General features: G+C 46.0%; 1 protein-coding gene and 1 long non-coding RNA gene across 5 annotated transcripts in view; one reads left to right on the top strand and one right to left on the bottom strand.

The window, feature by feature from the left end:
• The window catches only part of CKMT2 (creatine kinase, mitochondrial 2), a 35,016-nt gene extending 19,937 nt beyond the window's left edge, over positions 1-15,079 (bottom strand). The window contains exon 1 of one of the 2 annotated variants that reach the window (XM_038765857.1): positions 14,959-15,079. The gene's annotated coding sequence lies outside the window, so the exon portion shown is untranslated. Of the gene's footprint in view, positions 1-14,742; positions 14,840-14,958 lie in introns of those variants that run through there. The other variant, XM_038765858.1, reaches the window with a different exon arrangement.
• LOC119944744 overlaps positions 1-21,188 on the top strand; it is an 82,007-nt gene that overhangs the window by 43,426 nt on the left and 17,393 nt on the right. The gene's annotated exons all lie outside the window — the stretch shown is intronic.

Genomic DNA, 21,188 nt, shown 5'->3' with positions numbered 1-21,188 from the left:
ACCCAGGTCTTTCTGACTTCCAGGTTTATGCTCTATCCGCTAGGCCACACTGCTTCTGGGCCTAATTCTGATTCTGATATCTGGGCCCTATAAAGGAAGAAAAATTATATGGTAAGTCCCTAACCACCTTCCCCGTCTCCTTTTCCCCTTCTCTCCTTTCTTCCCATAGGCTCTCCTGAACCCCAGCCGAGGGCCTTCTCCTCCCGCCCTGCCTTCCCCCCAATCAATCAATCGTATTTATTGAGCGCTTACTGTGTGCAGAGCACTGTACTAAGCGCTTGGGAAGTACAAGTTGGCAGCACTCTGGTCATTTACATTTTGGGGGGCAGGAGTTGGACTTGGGTCATAGCAACATCTGATGAAAGAAAGGGGAAGGGGAGGCATCGTGTTAGTGGGAGTCACACCTTGGAACACAGCACGGCATAGTAAATAGAGCCCGGGCCTGGGAACCAGAAGGTCATGGGTTCTAATCCCGGCTCTGCCACTTGTCTGCTGTGTGGCTTGGGCAAGTCACTTCACTTTTCTGGGCCTCAGTTGCCTCGTCTGTAAAATAGGGACTGGGACTGTGAGCCCCATGTTGGACAGGGACCATGTCCAACCTGATTTGCTTGGGTCCACTCCAGGTACTTAGTACAGTGCCTGGCACCCGGTAAGAGCTTAACAAATACCAGAATTATTATTGTCATTATTCAGCAGCAGAGGTTCTCTCCATCCATTCTCAATCCATTCCTATGTGGGTGGGAGCCTGGGGTGGTGGGGGGACACAGGGGGCTACAGGTGGAAGAGGACCACTGCCACAGGGGGCTACAAGTTGTAGGAGAGTGGGGTCATTGCTGCCAGGGGCTGGGAGCAGGCAGCGGGGAGAGCAGTGTGGCCTAGTGGATAGAGCATAAACCTGGAAGTCAGAAAGACCTGGGTTCTAATTCCAGCTCTGCCACTTGTCTGCTGTGTGACCATGGGCAAATCACTTCACTTTTCTGTGCCTCAGTTACTTCACCTAGAAAATGGGGACTAAGACTATGAGCCCCATGTGGGACAGGGACTTTGTCCAACCTGATTAACTTGTATCCACCCCAGCGGGGTGAGCTACTGCTGGGTACCTGCCACAGAGGTAGGAGGAAAGCATGCCATACCTGGTTGTGTTTGTGGCTTTGGGCCATGGCGGCTCACACTTTGCAGTAGTTTTTGGCTGCGGGGGAGATGCCCCACACAGCCCGTGTTAACTTGTGACAGCAGCACCACACGTGCTACTCATTTTTTAAGAAATACAGGCAAGTCAGCGAGTCTAGGTGTTGGAAACTAGGAGCAGGAACCGAGACTGTAATTGTCTTGTGGGCAGGGATCACGTTTACCAACTCCAGTGTATCATACTACTCCAAGCATTTAATACAGTGCTTTGCACATGGTAAGCGCTTGGAACAGGGAAGAGAAGGCAGTGATCAAATGTGATCTCGCTGGTAGGACTTCCGGATCCTGGGGAGCATTAGCAATTAGGGTCAAATGTTCCCCCAAGTCACAAATATTGTGGGGTGGCCATAACCCAGGGTATACTTGTACAGCGGATGATTGGCAAACTCTGTTTCGGCACTACTCCAGGAAATCAAATTATCAAGCAGATTTTGCTTCTGCTTGATATTTAGAAGCAACTCTCTGAATCTTAGCAACAGCACGAATTGGGAAAACGCAGGTAGAGAAAAGGATAAGTCTGTTAAACTTGTGGTAATGACTCGGAGAGAACCAACTTCTAATTACGAGCACCATATTGCTAGCAAGTAAATCTTATTTCCTCCAGCAGAGTTGTAAGCTGGGGACTTAGGAAGACAAGAGGACTCTTGCAAGTTACCAGTGTTTAGGGTAGTGAGTTGTTGCTATAGTGAGCTAAACTAAGTAAAATCCTGGACCCTTGGGGTGTTTTCGCCCCCCCTGCAACTTCTGTCCATAACCCAGCTCCTCCCCATTGTATTCTCTGGGCAGTGCTAGAGCTGAGCTAGGTCAACTTTATGCTTTATTCACCAGGGCCATCCCATCCTGTGGATGCTTGCCCATTTCTGGTCTCTAGGGTCCACTATGAAAACATTGTCCCCGCTTCTGGGAGTGACTGAGGCCCCATTTCTTCCTGTCAAGATGTCCTCCCTTATATCTGACTTACATTACTCTTGATTTTTTTCATGGTTACCTTGCATTTCTTCTGTGTACCAACATAGAGGGGCAGTCCACCCCACAGCTGTTTGTTTGGACTCCATCAATGCCCTAGCTAGGTCTCTAACAACATCTGAGAATTGCCAGGCAGGACTGAAAAGACTCAAAATGGTGGTTGACCTGTCAGCTCTTTGAAACCTGCCTTTTCCCAGTCCCCATCTACTAAAAGCCCAAAAGTGGGCACTTCTGGTTCTTGGTACCCTTCAAACAAACTACATGGGGACAAAATTATAAAAATATCCAGCCCTGCACCATTTTTCTTGCGAGGCACTATTCTCCAAACCGTTTAAAATGCAGTTTGTAGGTGAGACACAAGCTAGGAAGGAATGTGATTTATGAGGTCATAGAAACACTACTCTGCACACAGGTAGAACTTTCTGATATAAAAAATAAAGCTTCCATAATGTGCCAAAGTGATGATCTGTGGTTCCTCTAAGCCCTCAGAATTTTGTTTATCTTGTTCTCTCAGGCAGGATTGATTTATGCTATCATTATTATTTATAGAAGTCGATATGCTTTTTGAAACTGCTGGGACATGGTTTTGGAGAAAAGGGAAATCTAAGCATCATCAGTTTATTCCATGTCCTTAATCTCCCAGAACTGCTCTTAAAGGGTCCCACTGGGATGAGATGAAGACCAAGACTGGTTGTGGTTTGTTTCTTGGGATAAAATATTCTGCCTCTCTTGCCCCTGGCTGCTGCCTGCTACTGGCTCCTCTAATCTCACCAGAATAAAGCTTTGCAGAAAGGTTGACCATCACATAAATGCATTGTTAGTATATTATTTTATTATTGTTGATGGTATTTAAGTGTTTATTGTGTGTCAAGCACTCTTCTGAGCACTGGAGTAGATCAGGCTTAATTAGGTTGGACACAGTCCCCATCTAACGTGGAGCTTACAGTCTAAGTAGGAGGGAGAACAGGTTTTTGAATCCCCATTTTACAGTTGAGGAAACTGAGGCAGAGAAAAGTTAAGTGATTATCCCAAGGGCACACAGCAGGCAACTGGCAGAGCCAGGATTAGAACCCAGGTCTTCTGACTCCCACGCTCTTTCCATCAGTCCACGCTGCTTCCCTTTCTACTGAAAGTGTCCTCTAAATTTTCCTTTCAGTTCCACTTTTTTCCCAGGATTTTTCAGGCATATTCATTCCACTGCCTCCCTCCCTTTCCTGATCACTGGCTGTATATTAGCCACCCCCACAAGCGGTGTTGACTGAGGAGTGGAGGTTAATTCCCCCATCCAAACCAACCTGAGGTAGGGTGGGGGGTGGTTGCAGTCCCAGTGTCTCGTCCTCGACCCCAGTGTGGTGCTCCCTGCAATTATTAGCGTGGCTCAGTGGAAAGAGCCTGGGCTTTGGAGTCAGAGGTCATGGGTTCAAAAGCCGGCTCCGCCACTTAGCTGGGTCACTTTGTGCAAGTCACTTAACTTCTCTGCACCTCTGTAAAATGGGGATGAAGACTGTGAGCCCCCCGTGGGACAACCTGATCACCTTGTAACCTCCCCAGTGCTTAGAACAGTGCTTTGCACATAGCAAGTGATTCATAAATGGTATCATTATTATTATTACTCTCCCGAGCGCTTGGTACAGCCCTCTGCACAAAATAAGCGCTCAATAAATATGATTAAATAAATAAGATTGAATGAAGCAGTGCCTGGCTGGGCTGGCCAGGTGACACCCCAGGACAGATGGGGGGCCTTGGGGTTGGGTGCTTCTGGCAGCTTGGGGCAAGGGAGAATGAGGGGGGTTCTTGCCAGAGAGAACTGTGGCCACCACAAACATGGAAGCAGTGGTAACATTGGCAGCCGGCCTCCACACCCCCTCCACTGCTTTCTCCTGCCTCTAGCAGGACTGGGCCACTGCTGCTCCCCATTACCCAGCTGGAGCACTTGGGCCCGTGCCCGGGGTCCGGCATCGGGGCCAGTCTCCTTCCTTCTATGCCCCGTCCCTCCAGTCCTGACCTCCAGGTTGCAAAAATTCACCCCGTTGGCCAGAGAGCAGACTCGGCAAAAGTTCTCCCACGGTGCTACAGATTTCCATGGTGAACGTTCGCGGGGGAGGATGTTTGCCACCGTTTACAAAAATGGGGGAAAGGGCACCCCTAGGGAGGAGCATACGGGTTGTAGAAAGGGCAAGCTTGCAACACATCGGTTAGGAGGGGAGTGATGATACTCCAAACCTTCTGAAGGGCTGATTTTGGAAATATTTCCCAGTCTGCTTTTGGATTCTTTCTGAGCCTTAATCTTGAGTGCGATTGCTCTGCTTTGCACTCCGGCTCAGGCAAACTCCTCGTCACGGTTAAATTCCCAGCCGTTTATTGGATTCAGCAGTCAGGGAAAGTGTGCATGTTCCACAGTGAAGAATTGCACCAGACATGCCAGTGCAGGTTGAGCAGCCCTTCAGAAAGTCATTCAAGCACCACCCCAGTGGGCCTCAAGACACGGGAAGAGAGTTGCCAGGTAACATTAATGACAGGAGGCAGGCAGTGACCCAGGGCATTCTCCCACCGTTTCTGTGGACCAAGAGGCATCATGCTGAGTTACTTTCCCCATTCTACGCATGTCTTATGTTAATTAAAAGAGACACTGCCTGCTGTATGCTGTGGGCTGGTACCAGACTATCTGTCACCTGCTGCTTGATGCCAGTTTTTCCACCCCCATTTTTTCTAGAACCTTTCGTCCTCTTTCAGACTGTGAGTGAAGCAGAGCAGGAGAGAGAGATGGCCCTGTGGCCCTGGAAGTCAGAAGGACCTGAGTTCTAATCCTGGCTCCACCACTTGTCTGTTGAATGACCTTGGAAAAGTGACTTCTCCATGCGCTAGTTATCTCAACTATAAAGTAGGGATTGACGCTGAGCCACATGTGGGACATGGACTGTGTCCAACCAGGGAAGCAGCACGGTATAGTGGATAGCGCACGGGCCTCGGAATCTGAATGTCTTGGGTTCTAATCCCAGCTCCACAACTTGTCTGCTCCGTGGCTTTGGGCTTGTCGCTTCACTTCTCTGGGCCTCAGTTACCTTATCTGTAAAATGGGGATTGAGACTGTGAGCCCCACATGGGACGGAGACTCTGTCCAACCCGATTTGCTTGTACCCATCCCAGAGCTTAGAGCAGTGCCTGGCCATGGTAAGCGCTTAACAAATACCACAATTATAATTATCTTGTATCTTTCCCAATGCGAAGTAGAGTATCTGGCACATGGAAAATGCTTAACAAATACCATTTTTTTAAGAAGACAGGGACCAAGACCTCCCGGGCCCAGTAAGGGTCCTGATGGTGGGCTGGTTTACTGGGAATGGTATCAGTAACCCAGCTCCCCAGCAGGCTTTTTACAGCCTCTTTCTGCTAACTGATGAAGGGTTGGGAGAACAGACAGCATCCTCCAGGGAGTCCTGAGACACCTTCCTTCAACTAGATGCTCTGCAGTTTATCATTAGCTACCTTCACGCTCCTTCGGTTGGTTGTCAATCTCCAGCACTGGCACCCAAGCCAATTAGCCTTATTTGGGTGCTCACGATGGCAGGGTCATTTAGCAGCTAGAGCTACGAAGGGTGTCTCGCATATTGGATTTGCAGCAGTCCCCTGTGACTCAAGACTCCCAGTTCTGTTGTGGTGACCTGGTATTTATCGAGCACCCCCTGGGCACAAAGCCTTGTACTAAGTGATTAGGGAAAATACAACCCAAGCACAACATGTTTCCTGCCCGTGAGGAGCGTAGCCTCCAGCAAGGGAGGCAGTCATGAAAGCATTTTCAAAACTGAGTATTCAGAATGATTTAATGAACAGCTGATAGTATCTGTACACACACAAATGCTGAGGATAGAGATGATTAAATACATACAAGTGCTAGAGGTAGCTGTTGGAGTGGTAGGAATAGGTCACTAGATGCTCCTCTAACCTTTCAGTTGGCAAAAAAAACCCACCCTGGAACTACCTCTGGAGAGCTAAAGAGGCAGTAAATCAGAGAAATGGGCTGGTAGAGGGGGCAAGAGGTATAAACCAAAGGAGGTGAGAAACAATTGCAAGTGAAGGTCGGAGGAAACAGAACATAGCCCCCCACGAATCTCCTAATCCTACCAAACTGTAAATGATTGGCAAGAAATAAGAGTCAGTGTTCTCAAAATAGTTTCCCAGAATAAAATAGTTCAATATTTAACAGCCCCCCACTATATCACAGAGTTCTTACTATAACGCCTTCACATTGTGTGCTCATTTTCCTTTGCTTCAATGTCAAGTACTACTTTCTGACATACTTTTTCCTGTTGTAATGGCCTGTAGAGTGGAAGGAAGAATGGAGTTGGGGAAGTATACATAGAGTGGATTGGAGGGCAGGGCAAGGAGGCATTTCCCCCCCTTCTAGACTGTGAGCCTGCTGTTGAGTAGGGACCATCTCTATATGTTGCCAACTTGTACTTCCCAAGCGCCTAGTACAGTGCTCTGCACACAGTAAGCGCTCAATAAATACGTTTGAATGAATGAATTTGCTGGGTGCACCTATGTTGGAAATTGTGGAAGGAAAAGGAGAGGCGATGAGGTAGGAATATTCAGTCTAGGGCCCCTGACTAGAACTGGGACACTGACTTTTTAGGGTCTGCTGTTAAATGAGGAAGCTCATTAAGTGTTAAAGTGCTAGCTGATTTCACCATCAAGTTGCCACCCACACCTCTGTTTAGTGGAATTTCAGATTTCCATTAGGTTTGTGTTTGGTCTATCTATTTGTGCCCTGGGGCCTTGTCTCATGTTTTGTCGAATGCCTGGAAACATAAAACAAAACAAAACAAAAATCTATACCCTTGGAAGGATCTCAAGATTTCACCATAAAACATAAGAATCCCCCACTCCGTATCACCCTACAACGATCCTCCCTCCCCTTCCACACACGCAAACCCCCATTTCTCACCCAGACTGTCCATCACCCCGTCACAACCGGCTCCTACCTTAAACACTGTCCCATTCACACCTACCATACATACACAGTTCCACTCATAACACAGGGAAAATACTCACCAAAGCTTCGCTGTCCCAGGAAGAGGAGAATAGCAACAGTAGAGCCCAAGACAAAAGAAAATAAGTTCTTTTATGCCTCAGCATCCTGAGGAACACATAAACCATTTCTTATCCTCTAGACTGTAAGCTCATTGTGGACAGGGAAAGTGTCTACCAACTCTATTGTATTGTACTCTCCCAAGTGGGAAGTACAGTGCTCTGCACATAGTAAGCGCTCATTAAATACTATTATCTGCTCCTGCTCCTGCTGCTGCTTCTTGCTGAACTCCCCAATCTGATCTTCATTCCTGTCCCCAATGCCTGCCATAATGGCTATATCCTTTCACTGCTGATCTAGTGACTTTTAATGAAAATGTGGCCATCGAATCCTCAGGATACGTTCAACTCAGTTGCTTTCATGCTGGAGCCATCTCCTTAGTGAGTCAAGCACGAAACAGGAAATCTGAACTCTTATGATTAAATTTGTATTGGGTGGCAGTTGGATACATGACCCTATGCTAAGAAGTGTTCTCTGCATGTTTTTTCTCCCTCTCCCCCACCACCTTCTCTTTCCCAACCCTCCCACCATCCCATATTGATCTCTTGTGTAAGCTAGGACGAGTCAATAATTTGGTTGTCCCATTTATTAACCGGAACTTAATAACCTGCATACCTCATGGGGATCTTGGGATAGTTCACTTGACACTATTGGGAAAGCACCTTAAACTCCCATCAGAGATAAACGTCAGGGAGTAGTAGTGGTAGTTGGTATTTATTGAGTGCCCGCTGAGTGCAAGAAAGGAGTACCTATAGTCCTTACATCAAGGAAAACCTCTTACACTGAGACTTTGCTCACAAATTGTTAGAAAACTAACATGAAAACCCCCCAGTGTGCCCTCCAGTAGGTGGTATACCAAGCCGTCCTGGCTAGATCACCAGCCTTTGACCAGGGAGCACCAACTCCTGGACAGTGGCTGCTGTCTGCTGTGACATCCTCCAGTCACTACCCCAAGATCCAGGCCTAGGTCTCCCCAATAGTCTTCCCTCCTCTTGCACCTTGGCTGCAAGAGTTCAGTTCCTGCCCCACGTGGGGCTTCCAGTCTAAATAGGAGGGAGAACATTGTACAGATGAGGAAACTGAGGCACAGAGAAGTTGTCACTTCCCCATGCCTGTACAGCAGGCAGTTGGCAGAGCTGGGATTAGAACCCAGGTCTTCTGACTCCCGGAACAGTGCTCTTTTCTATTGAATAGAAAATTCAATTCTATTTAATAGGCCATGCTGCTTCTCTGTAATCAATACTTTATCTGTGGCCCATCATTACGGCAACATGTTGTAGGGATTGTGTCTACCAACTGTATAATACTCTCCCAAGTGCTTTAGTACAGTGATCTGCATACAGTAAGTCAATCAATCAGTCGTATTTATTGAGTGCTTCCTGTGTGCAGAGCCCTGTACTAAGCACTTGGGAGAGTACAGTGTAACACACATTCCCTGCGCACAGTGAGCTTATGGTCTAGAGGGGGAATAAGTGCCCAATAAATACCATTGATTGATATTTAATTTGTTTGGAACAGTGGCCAGCGCATTACCGAATACATGGGGATCTTTTAATGCTATTAAATGAGGTACCTCTCCACTTTCTGGCCTCATTGCCCTTTGAGGGTAGGTGAAAGGTCAAAGTACTCGTTTCTTTCTCCACCTTTTATAGCCTTTAGGGAGTTTAGGAGTTCATTGGAAATGTGTTATTTGAAAAAATTCTTAGGCTGTAGGGGGATGTGGGATTAGGATGTGACAAATTGGAGGGGAGTCATAGTAAGAGGAGTCATCTCAGTTGGGGTCTGCTAAAGAGGGTCCATCACAGAACAGCCAGTAGCCACAGTGATAGATGAAAATCCCTCTTTCCTCTACTCCCTGGAGGTGGTGGTAATGAGGGTGGAATCTCCCATGAGGAACAGCGGATGAATCACGATCCTGAGACTTCAGAACTGAGAAACCTTTGTAGAGAAGTGGGTTAGAGTGCTGGTGCTTTGCCCAGCACCACTCCTCTCTCTCATCCCCACCCGGTGGGATCATTCAAGCAGTATGGCCTCGTGGAAAGAGCACAGGCCTGAGAGTCAGAGGACCTGGGTTCTATTTCCACCTCTTCCAAATGCTTGCTGTGTGACCTTGGGCAAGCATTTAACTTTGCTATGCCTCAGTTCCCCCGCTCCCCCTCCTATTTAGACAGTGAACCCCATGTAGGACAGGGACTATCTCCAACTTAATTCACTTGTATCTTAGAACAGTGTTACAACACTTAGAACGGTATTTGTCACATAGTGGGTGCTTAAATACCGTAAAGAAGAAGATTCAGACACTAAGTCAGCATTATCAACAGCAATTTGAGTGCTTGGTCTATAAACACACTGAAGTGACCCAGTCTTTCCCTGGCATCCTTATCCTCCCAGAGTTTTCTTCTGGGCAACGGGAAGGTAGAGAGTGTGGGAAGAGACAAGAGAGGAGAAGTTGGAGAAAAGTGTTGGGCTCTGTTGCTGTTCTGTGGTTAATGGCGTATGCTTGGCCCACTCTTAATAAAACAAAAGTTTAGCACCTACATGCAGCTTTATGGGTACCAAGGCACAGTTGAGCTCTCTTCCTCAGGATTAGCTTGGGAGACACAGAAGATCTAAGAGAAGCTCAGCCCAATGTAGAGAGCCTGCACCCCCTCCCAGCCAGCAGCATCTTGCCTCTCCCTGGCTTGATGGATTAGTCTAACCTGCCCATGTGGAGTCTGGAAGGTGAACAGAGTTTATCAAGACAGTGGACTGAATGCAGGGGGCTGAAAAAAAAAATCCATCCACAAGAAACCCCTTTGCACATTGCTTTCCCAGTCCTACGCCTCTCTTCCTCAAGGATTTCATTGCTTAGCCAGGAATCCTCTAATCCAACAAAAGTAGTAGCAGTAGTAGTAGTAGTAATGGTATTTATTGAATATCCATTGGGTATAAGTCCTGTCCAAAAGGAGCTTAATTCTAGGTGGAGAGTAGATGTAAAAGTATTGCAGTAAAATGAAACTCAGAGCTTGTGAGACTGTGGAATTTGAGCAATTCTACCCAAGCCCAGAGCTGGGATATTCATTCATTCATTCAATCATTTATTGAGCGCTTACTGAGTGCAGAGCACTGTAGTAAGCGCTGGGAAAGTACAATTCGGCAACATATAGAGACAGTCCCTACCCAACAACAGGCTCACAGTCTAGAAGGATACTGGCAGGGCTATATGCCAATGAAAAGAACTTAGTGTTTGGGCAGAGGCCAAGTGACTGGTGACAATGAAAAGTGGAACGAAACTATGACAAACGCTGGAGATTTCAATAGAACAGATTCAGCACCCCATATACTTTGCAATTATCAATCAGGGCCGAATAGGTCTTTCTAAAACTCTAAAACTAAATGGCACTGTGATTGTATCTTCACCACAACACCCACTATCCATGTTAATATTATCATTATATTGTATTGAAGTGCCTACTATGGGTCAAGCACTGTTCTAAGCGCTGGAGTATATAGAAATTAATCAGGTTGGGTACAGTCCAAATCCCACTTAGGGCTCACGAAACCGAAGGACAGCTTGAGAAGTGAGTCATCTTCTGAGAATAATCATGTCAATCAATCAATAAATAGCATATGTTGATCACATACTATGTGTTTAGCAGTACTATACTAAGTGCCTGAGGGAATTGAGAGAGAGAAAGGGGGGACGAATTTTTTACAGAATTACTAGCTCACCTACTCCAGTAGGCCTTCCCAGACTGAGCCCCTTCCTTCCTCTCCCCCTCGTCCCCCTCTCCATCCCCTCCATTTTACCTCCTTCTCTTCCCCACTGCACCTGTATATATGTATATATGTTTGTACATATTTGTTACTCTATTTATTTTACTTGTACATATCTATTCTATTTATTTTATTTTGTTAGTATGTTTGGTTTTGTTCTCTGTCTCCCCCTTTTAGACTGTGAGCCCACTGTTGGGTAGGGACCGTCTCTATATGCTGCCAACTTGTACTTCCCAAGTGCTTAGTACAGTGCTCTGCACACAGTAAGCGCTCAATAAATACGATTGATGATATGTATATTGTTGAGAGCTGAAGATACAATTAGAGTACTTAAGTGCCAAGGTTAGTGTTGGTTTGACTTAATTGGGGTGTCGTGATTGTAACAGAACTTAAGCACCATCCTCGCGACACAGCTTTAAGATCTCTTCTGAGGTTGAATAAATCTCTGCAGAACCAAATGATGGTATTATCGGACCTTAACCGCGAAACCTTCTCTTCAAGCCCACACGTGTAGAAAAGCTTGTTCTGCGGACAGTTTGGCCGCATCACCTCAGAGCATGTGACTCTCCCGTGGCCCTGTGGGGTGGCATTAGGCCGGTCTCATTGCCTGTCCTTGGATTTCTGCTGAAGGAGCTGGCATGCGTGGAATCCCATCCCCCCTGGGTTGCCGCTGCTGCTCTGATGTTCCCGAAGCTGCGGGCCTGCCACCGCCACGGCCGAATATTCTCGATGAGTGTCGGAGCCACTTCACGGCCTCCCCACATCCATGATCGAAAACCCATTTTCCTCCCTTCTTTGGGGAAAACTTGTTAGTAGATGGCCCCTGAACAGAACTTCAGATTCATAAGATAGGAAAATGTATTCTACAGCAATGCTTTTATTATTATAGCATAGTAATTATGGTATTTGTTAAGTAGGCTGCACCTCACTTCTCTGTGCCTCAGTTACCTCATCTATGAAATGGGGGTTAAGACTCTGAGCCCCATGTGGGACATGGACTGTGTTTAACCTGATTATTTTGTATCTGTCCTAGCGCTTAGTATGGTGCCTGGCACATAGTAAGTGCTTAACAAGTACCATTAAAAACACGAAGGACTTACTATATTCTAAGCACTGTACTTAAGCGCTGGAGTGGATGTAAGATGATTAGGTCACACACAGTCCCTGTCCTACATGGTGCTCGCAGTCTGAGGAGGAAAGAAGAACAATGTTGAGTCTTACATGTTACAGATGGGGAAACGGAGGCACAGAGAAGTTAAGTGATTTGCCTAAGGTCACACAGCAGGCAGGTGGCAGAGCCAGGATAATGACCCAGATTCCCTGACTCCTAGGCTTGTGCTCTTTCCACTAGGCCATGTTGCTTCTCACACAGTGGTACTCTTCCAGCCAAGCGGTGGCATACCACTGGGTGAAAATCATTGCTTTACAGCATCAGGACTTTAACCAAACAGGGTCTCAAAGGGCCACTGACTCGGTGGTTCCTTTGGTAGGCCTGAGAAGGGAGAGCTGAGGAGAGGGAGCTCAGTTGGCAGAATACGAAGAAAGGTCTGTTACTTAGTTTATTATCTTTTTAACAGTTAAAGTCATAGTTGCCTTCTAACTAGGTAGAACAGAAGCACGGGTAGAATGGGGTTATGGGGCCTGAATTTGGGGTGGGAGGGTCTGTCTGGGCAAAGTCAATCAAGCGACCATGCGGACTGTGGTTCCCCACCTCAAACTTCCAGGTGCAGTTGTGTGTGCCCATGTGCTAATGTGACAACCCCCATCTGACTCCCTTCTTGTTTAGGGTTGAGCTATGTGGAAAGGTCACAACCCACTATATTAGCAGCTTCGTACTTCTCAACGTGCACAGTGCCATGGGCCGGGAGGTGAAGCCCTTTAACTTACTCTTATTAACCTGCTAAGGATGGCAATTTTCATAAACTGCCGGGAGAGACAGTAGTCCATGGTGGTGCTGGATTGTTAGCTCCTTGAGCCCAAGAGCCAAGTGTACGTGGCAAGGCAGCTTTTCTGAGCTCCAAGAGTAGTTGTTGACTCAACATAAATGTTATCTACCACAGGACAGATGAGGCTGTAGAAGCATTGTTGGGACCCAAGAGTTTTGTATGGAGCCTGTTTGCATTTAGGATGACTAGGTGGGAATGGTTTTTGTCTATCCCCTTTCTAGGAAAGCCTCTTGCAGATTTGCCTTTCACAAGCAATTTGGGGAGTGACCTAGAAAAGTCATCTTTAGCGTTGGCAACAAGCAGTGCCTCCCTACACTGGCTGACTCTCAGAAAGGGAACACCCTAGATCAGTTTTGATTTTGGGGTCTGTCTGACTAACATAAGAGCTGTGGATTCCCTGTGAAAATCCCAAAAGAGGCAGAAATTCAGCTCCCTATTTTTTAATCTTAAGGCTGTCTTACTCAACATTATTATCCTAGTCTAGGTTTTTAGGAGGATTAAAAGGGGGCTTTGTGGGGGCCGGGGGCCATAGGGGAGATCAGAGTTGGGAGTAAAGAATAATTAGTACCAAAGTCTTCACACTCCATGGTCCCCTTAAACAAGTATTGAGAGAGATAGAGGGTATTCGTTTGCATTAGAGAGCACGGGTATTATGCCCGAAATGGAAGGAAGCATGAAGAGTGCCAGTAGGAAAAGTGGCATTTCTAGAAATAGAACTAGATTAAATACTGGAGCCATGTCATTACTGGAATTAGCTGATAGTCCATGTGATCCTGACTGACATTTCAACAGTGTCACAAAGTCATTGGTAAAGTTCTCTCACTTAAATTATTTGAAAGAAAAGCAGGTACAAGAAAAAGTTATTTTGTTGTTTTTTGTCAAATGTCCTGCAGAAATGTTCTGCATAACCTGCAGAAACCTGAAAAACATCATCATTTAACCCATCTGCTTCACCGAACCACAAGAAAATAATTAAAAATTCAAGACTTATAAACTTCCAACAAAGCATTATTACAAAAGTTAACCAAAAGGTTTCTTTAGGAAACAATCATTAAAGCTCACAAGCCATTCTGAGCTTTTTCATGTAGGCATACATGGGGGAATAAAATGAATTATGAATGAAAAGCAGTTTTTAAAAATGAGTTTGAACACCAGTGTAATGGTTTAAACCTTTTTAACAAATTGCTCTATCTGCTGTGATCTTGATGGTTGGAAGTACTCAATAGGCCTCAAAAACAACAGTGCCAAGCACAAAAAGACATATCGTCTTCCTGTCATCCCAGCCCAAGAAACAGAATTGTCCCTCCCTTTGATGATGGTGAATCAGTCAATCAATCATGTTTATTGAGCACATACTGTGTGCAGAGCACTGTACTAAACGCTTGGGGGAGTAAAATATAACAGCGTTGGTAGGCACAGTCCCTGCCCACAACGAACTAAAAGATCCCTGGAAATAAAATGACATTGTAGTGAGGGAGCATTTTCAGATTTAAGTGGCTCTGACAAAGAGACACACCTAAGAATACCTTTTTCTTGTTGGTTTTTTTTTCAAGAAAATTTCTAGACTCCTGATAGGGAACCTGCAGAAAGGAAATTACTTAATATTTATTGCTTCACGTGGCATTTCAGGTCATGAGCCACTTACCCTTTTCCCCCCTTGTAAGTGTACTTATGCGCTATGGGAACATCTATAGCCCCAGCCACCTCTCTGACTCTAAAACTTTCACAGCTGACAGCAAGCTTCTTTCCAGAGTGGCTAGGATTACCAATTACTTCAAATCAGTTGCTTTTACTTACTGAACAGAAGTATCACCATATGAAGTTGCCCCTTTTTTGCTGTTAAAAGATTTGGTTTTGAGCCATTTTGGAAACAAATATCGTTCCAAATGGCCACACTCTCAGGGATTCCTCTTCTCCAGTGCTAAAGCGAGAACGGACAGTCAGCCGTGGTCAGCATCCTGTTGCATAGCTTCCCCAATTGGGAGAAATGAAGTTAAGTTTAACGGTACTGACCTTGAAGCTGAAGTAATACACGTCCTGCTGCTCCCAAGTCAGACAAGAAGTGTAAAGTGATCAGGCAAGAGTCCCGGGATCAGGCAGGATCCCAGGGCGGGGGGTGTCAGCTGGGAGGGGAAATGAGGGACTTTTCCAATCCCCTTGCCCCGTCGCCCGGAAGCATTTGTTCACACAACTGTGCCCTTGAAGGTCTAGCCTCCATTGACGCTGTTCGACCCCACTGCATTTTGAAATTAGCTCATGCCCTGTGTGCTGCTTTCGATGCTGTAGAGAATGCTGACAAGACTGTGAGCACCCCAAGACGCTTCCGAAATGGAGAATTTTCTGAAGAGCACAGAAGGGATCAGTATTGAGAACCATGCAAGGAAATGAGATTGTCAGTGGTAGCGTAGTACTCACTTGAGCATCTACTCAATGTAATGTATTGCACTAAGCGCCAGGGAAAATACAACCGTAGCAGGTCACGCTTTCTGCCCGTTAAGGGCTTCTATTCTAACTTGAAAAAATACAACCAAAGTGGAGAAAATACAACCATAGCCGATAGTAGTCTACCCGGAAGGAGATCACATTCTAACTGGGGAAATAGATATAAAAACATTTACAAGCAGTGAAATTGGCATGAATGTGAGCCCGTTGTTGGGTAGGGACGGTTTCTATATGTTGCCAACTTGTACTTCCCAAGCGCTTAGTACAGTGCTCTGCACACAGTAAGCGCTCAATAAATACGAATGAATGAATGAGTAGTCAAATATACATATGCTCCTTGTGGGCAGGGATCGAGCTCTGTTGTACTCTTCCAAGTGTTTGGTGCAGTGCTCTGCACATAGTAAGCACTCAGTAAATGCCATTTATTAGATATACACAAGAGCTGAGGAAGGGTAATAAAAACATAAGTGCTGGAGGGAGCAGTAGGGTTGGTATGGCCCTGTTTTGATAATTAATGAAATTTTAGGAGGGCTTTGAAGGTGGGGAGAATTGAGGGCTGGTCGATTTGAGGGGAAGGGAGTTTCAAGCCCTGTGATCAGCTCGGTGGGGAGCTTGAAGCTGAAGGTAAGGAGGTTTCATTCGATGCAGAGGGAGATGGGCAAGCACTGAGAAGATGAGCAGTGGGTTCAGGAGGGTGATCCAGTCAGCAGCTGGGAGTATGAAGAAGCTAGAGGCAGGGAACTGGCAAGAACGCTGAATATGGTAGTGTAACCATGATGTGATCATTAATGCTTGGAGCAGGGTGATGGCTATTTGGGTACGGAGGTAGGGGCAGTTCTCTGAAATGTTTCAGAGGCAGAATGAGCAGGATTTTAGGGAGAAGAATAGGCCTCCCACCTTCCTCCTCCTCATTAGAACAGTGCTTTGCACATAGCAAGCGCTTAACAAATGCCATCATTATTATTATTATATGGGGAGAGAACCATAGGGACAACTGTGTCAGCCATCAAGAACCACATCTCCGTGATGGCAAGGATGAGGAGTGAGCAGGTTAGTCACTCAATCAAAAGTATTTATTGAGCACCTCCGGCATAGACCTGGGTTCCAAATACAGCTTCACCAATTGCCTTCTGTACAAACTTGGACAAATCACTTCTCTGTGCCTCAGTTACCTCATCTGTAAAATGGGGATTCGGTAACTGTTCTCCCTCCACTTAGACTGCGAATTCCATGTGGGACAAAAATATGTCCAACCTGATTATCTTGTATCTACCTCGGGGCTTAGTATAGTACTTGGCACACAGTGAGCAATTAACAAATATCATTATTATTATTATTAATTTACTGAGAGGGGAATGGGAGAGTATGAGAATATGTACATAAGAGTGATGGAAAGGATGAGGAGTGAGCAGGTTAGTCACTCAATCAAAAGTATTTATTGAGCACCTCCAGCACAGACCTGGGTTCTAAATACAGCTTCACCAGTTGCCTTCTGTACAAACTTGGACAAATCACTTCTGTGCCTCAGTTACCTCATCTGTAAAATGGGGATTCGGTGACTGTTCTCCCTCCACTTAGACTGCGAACTCCATGTGGGACAAAGAATATGTCCAACCTGATTATCTTGTATCTACCTCAGGACTTAGTATAGTACTTGGCACACAGTGAGCAATTAACAAATATTATCATTATTATTATTATTAATTTACTGAGAGAAGAATGGGGGAGTATGAGAATATGTACATAAGAGCTGTGGGGGGCTGGGAGTGTCATGTGTATCAAGTGCTTAAGGGGTGCAGATCCAAGTGTATAAGCATTCATTCATTCAGTCGTATTTATTGAGCGCTTACTGTGTGCAGAGCACTGTACTAATCAATCAACCAATCAATCGTATTTATTGATTGTTTACTGTGTGCAGAGCACTGTACTAAGTGCTTGGGAAGTCCAAGTTGGCAATATATAGAGACAGTCCCTACCCAACAGTGGGCTCACAGTCTAGAAGGGGGAGAACAAAACAAAACATATTAACAAAATAAAATAAATAGAATAAATATGTACATATAAAATAGAGTAATAAATACGTACAAACATATACTTATATACAGGTGCTGTGGGGAGGGGAAGGAGGTAAGGCCGGGGGGATGGGGAGGGGGAAAGCAATGTAGAAAGGAGAACAACTAAGGGAGGGTGAGTGGGAGAAACGAAGGCTAGTCAAGTAAGGTCTGTTGGAGGGTTTTTGCCTCTTACTAGGGCTTTTAAGGTGGGGAGAGTGATGGGCTGGGGATATGAGAGGGGAGTGAGTTCTGGCCCAGACAGAGGATGTGGGCAGCGGGTCGATGGTGAGATAGGTGAGATTGAGGTGCAGTGAGTAGGTTGGCATTAGAGTTAGGGGTACAGGAGCATAGTGTGAGGGTTGCGTTGGTTAGGAAATCAGGGAGGTAAGGTAGGAGGGGGCAGCCGATGGGAAGGAGTTCCTGTTTGATGCAGAGGTGGATGGGCAGGTGTGGAGCGAACAGTTTTGTGGAATAATGATCCGGGCAGCCGAGTGAAGTAAGGACTGGAAGGTCAAGTGAAAAGACCTGCGTGTCAGAGGACCTGGGTTCGAATCCCAGCTCCGCCACTTGTCTGACGTGTGACCTTGGGCAAGTCACTTAACTTCTCTGTGCCTCAGTTACCTCATCTGGAAAATGGGGGTTAAGACTGTGAGCCCCATATGGGACAGGGACTGGGTCCAACCTGTTAAACTTGAATCTACCCCAGCACTTAATGCAGTGCCTGGCGCTTAGGAAATGCTAAGTTGCCAACTTGTACTTCCCAAGCACTTAGTACAGTGCCCTGCACACAGTAAGCGCTCAATAAATATGATTGACTGAATGAATGCTTAGCAAATACCATATTAAAAAAAGAGGAAAACCCTAGGCGGATTGGCCATCTGCTTCTCTAGCCTGTAAGCTCAAGACGGTAAACTCGTTTTGGGCAGGGATCATGTCTGCTAATTCTGTTGCTTAGTTCAGGGCTCTGCGCACAGTAAGTGCTCAGTAAATACCATTGATTGAGTGGTTGATAGCCAGTGCCTAACAAATGCCATCTTAATAAATGTGGGGGAGAGACAGGAGGCAGGGAGTCAGCGAGGAGATTGATGGAGTAATCAAGGCGGACTAGGATAAGAGCTGGATCAGCATTAGGCTTCTCCTTGGGAGTCGTTCCTTCTAAAGTACATTGTCTTCCTATCCCTGGCTCGGTGGCGGGAGGGGGTGCAGGCCAACCAGATCCCTGATAAAAATAGCTCGGGAATACCTCCCAGCACATAGCCCACAAACTAAGGGGAGAAAGGTCTCCTATAAATAGCAGTGACCAGCCAGGAACCCAGAGCACGGCCGTCCCTTCGAAGGGAGCCAGCCTTCTGTACACCCTCCAGGCAGCGGTGGGGCCCGGCTTGGATGGCTCATTGGACTTCCAAGCCAGCAAGCTTCCTTCTTTCTGGGAGTCCCTATTCCTTCATCAGGAAACTCTGCCTGGATTCTATCCTGTTAATTACCCATTGCCATGCTTGGTTCCCCTGGCGGGGCCCGTGAGGAACTGGTTCCTAAAGCCGGGCTTCCTTACTGTGCCTGCCCCTTTTAATAATAATAATAATAATAATAATAATAATAATGGCATTTATTAAGCACTTACTATGTGCAAAGCACTCTTCTAAGCACTGGGGAGGTTATAAGGTGATCAGGTTGTCCCACAGGGTGCTCACAGTCTTAATCCCCATTTTCCAGATGAGGGAACTGAGGCCCGGAGAAGTGACGTGACTTCCCGAAAGTCACACCACTTGACAATTGGCGGAGCCGGGATTTGAACCCATGACCTCTGACTCCAAAGCTCGTGCTGTTTTCCACTGAGCCATGCTGCTTCTCCTCACTTTTAGTCAATCAATCAATCAATCAATCGTATTTATTGAGCGCTTACTGTGTGCAGAGCACTGTACTAAGTGCTTGGGAAGTACAAGTTGGCAACACATAGAGACAGTCCCTACCCAACAGTGGGCTCACAGTCTAAAAGGGAGAGACAGAGAACAAAACCAAACATGCTAACAAAATAAAATAAATAGAATAGATATGTACAAGTAAAATAAATAAATAGAGTAATAAATGCGTACAAACATATGTACATATATACAGGACATATATACATATTTACAGTCCTCCTCACCCCCAGCACTTCTGACCGAAGGTGGGATTGGCCGCCGGCAGAGCAGCTGCTGTCGAACAGCAGGCTGCTCGCCAGGACTTGAGGGGTGGCCTGGGTCCCTGAGACATTTCCATGTATTTCTTCCAGGCAGTAGTTGTAACTACACAATATTTTCTGTCACATTAGTGTGGCTCAGTGGAAGGAGCACGGGCTTTGGGGTCAGAGATCATGGGTTCAAATCCCGGCTCCACCAATTGTCAGCTGTGTGACTTGGGGCAAATCACTTCGCTTCTCTGTGCCTCAGTTACCTCATCTGTAAAATGAGGGTGAAGACTGTGAGCCCCCCGTGGTACAACCTGCTCACCTTGTAACCTCCCCAGCGCTTAGAACAGTGCTCTGCACATAGTAAGCGCTTAATAAATGCCATTATTATTATTATAATATTCTGGTGTCGAGCAAAATACTCGGCATCCTGTGATGCTTCTTTATTTATTTATTTATTTATTTTACTTGTACATATCTATTCTATTTATTTTATTTTGTTAGTATGTTTGATTTTGTCTCCCCCTTTTAGACTGTGAGCCCACTGTTGGGTAGGGACTGTCTCTATATGTTGCCAATTTGTACTTCCCAAGCGCTTAGTCCAGTGCTCTGCACACAGTAAGCGCTCAATAAATACGATTGATGATGATGATGATTCTGCCTCAGAGAAAAGTACACAAACCAAGCTCCAAAAAGGTCAAGATTCTTGAACAAAGTGGAAACAAAACAGTCTTAAATGACCGCACTAAATACCTTTAGGTCTCTGCGAGAGCACACCCGTGTTCTTCAGATCAGTTTACACTGTGAACTCGGATCTAGGAAGAGGGAAGGGCTCTGTAGACCCTGAGTTTTGTGTGGAAACTAATACACACTCTGTGTAATGGTCTCCCTAGGGTTGTGTCGGCCTTTTGGATTCAGATTTCTGCTTCCTTGCGTAGCTCCGCGTGACTGGTCAGTGTGCTGCCTAGGTATAAGTCTGTCACATCTGTTTGGTATTACCAAGGTGAATATTTGATTGTATGTGTGTGTGGCTTCCCCGATGCAGGCTGTCACTCCAGTTCCTTTGGACTTATTGTCACCCATAACTCTAAGCTGATTTGGCAAAGTGGTTTGCAGTCATTTGCTTGTCTTCATGGATGCGTGCCTGTAGAACGCAGTCCTTTGCATACAGTTCTTGAATGACTTGTCTCTAGGACACTGGGTGATGTCCCAATGAAGAGTTTCCCTGAGGTGTGGAAACTGTGTCTAAAACCCACATCCACACCTCTGTGTCTGAACTTTAGGAAAACCTCTAAGTTTTGAGTTTGGAGATTAAATTTAGGGAGCCACCAGCATGTTCAGGGCTCTGCAATTCTAATGTAACCTTCTCACCGTTCTCGGTCTAGACTATCTTGCCGCCAACCCCTCGCCCACATCCTGCCTCTGGCCTCAAAACCGACAGACAATTACTCTGCATCCCCCCACCCACCCCCAAAGCCTTATTGAAGGCACATTTCCTCCAGGAGGCTGTCCTAAGCCCCCCTTTCCTCTTTTCCCACTCCTGTTTGCTTTTCCCTGACTTGCTTCCTTTGTTCTTCCCT

This window comes from Tachyglossus aculeatus, chromosome 23, assembly GCF_015852505.1.
Source record: "Tachyglossus aculeatus isolate mTacAcu1 chromosome 23, mTacAcu1.pri, whole genome shotgun sequence".
NCBI lineage: Eukaryota > Metazoa > Chordata > Mammalia > Monotremata > Tachyglossidae > Tachyglossus > Tachyglossus aculeatus.
The sequence above is the reverse complement of the archived record's forward strand: the minus strand, read 5'-3'. Positions and strand labels throughout refer to the sequence as shown.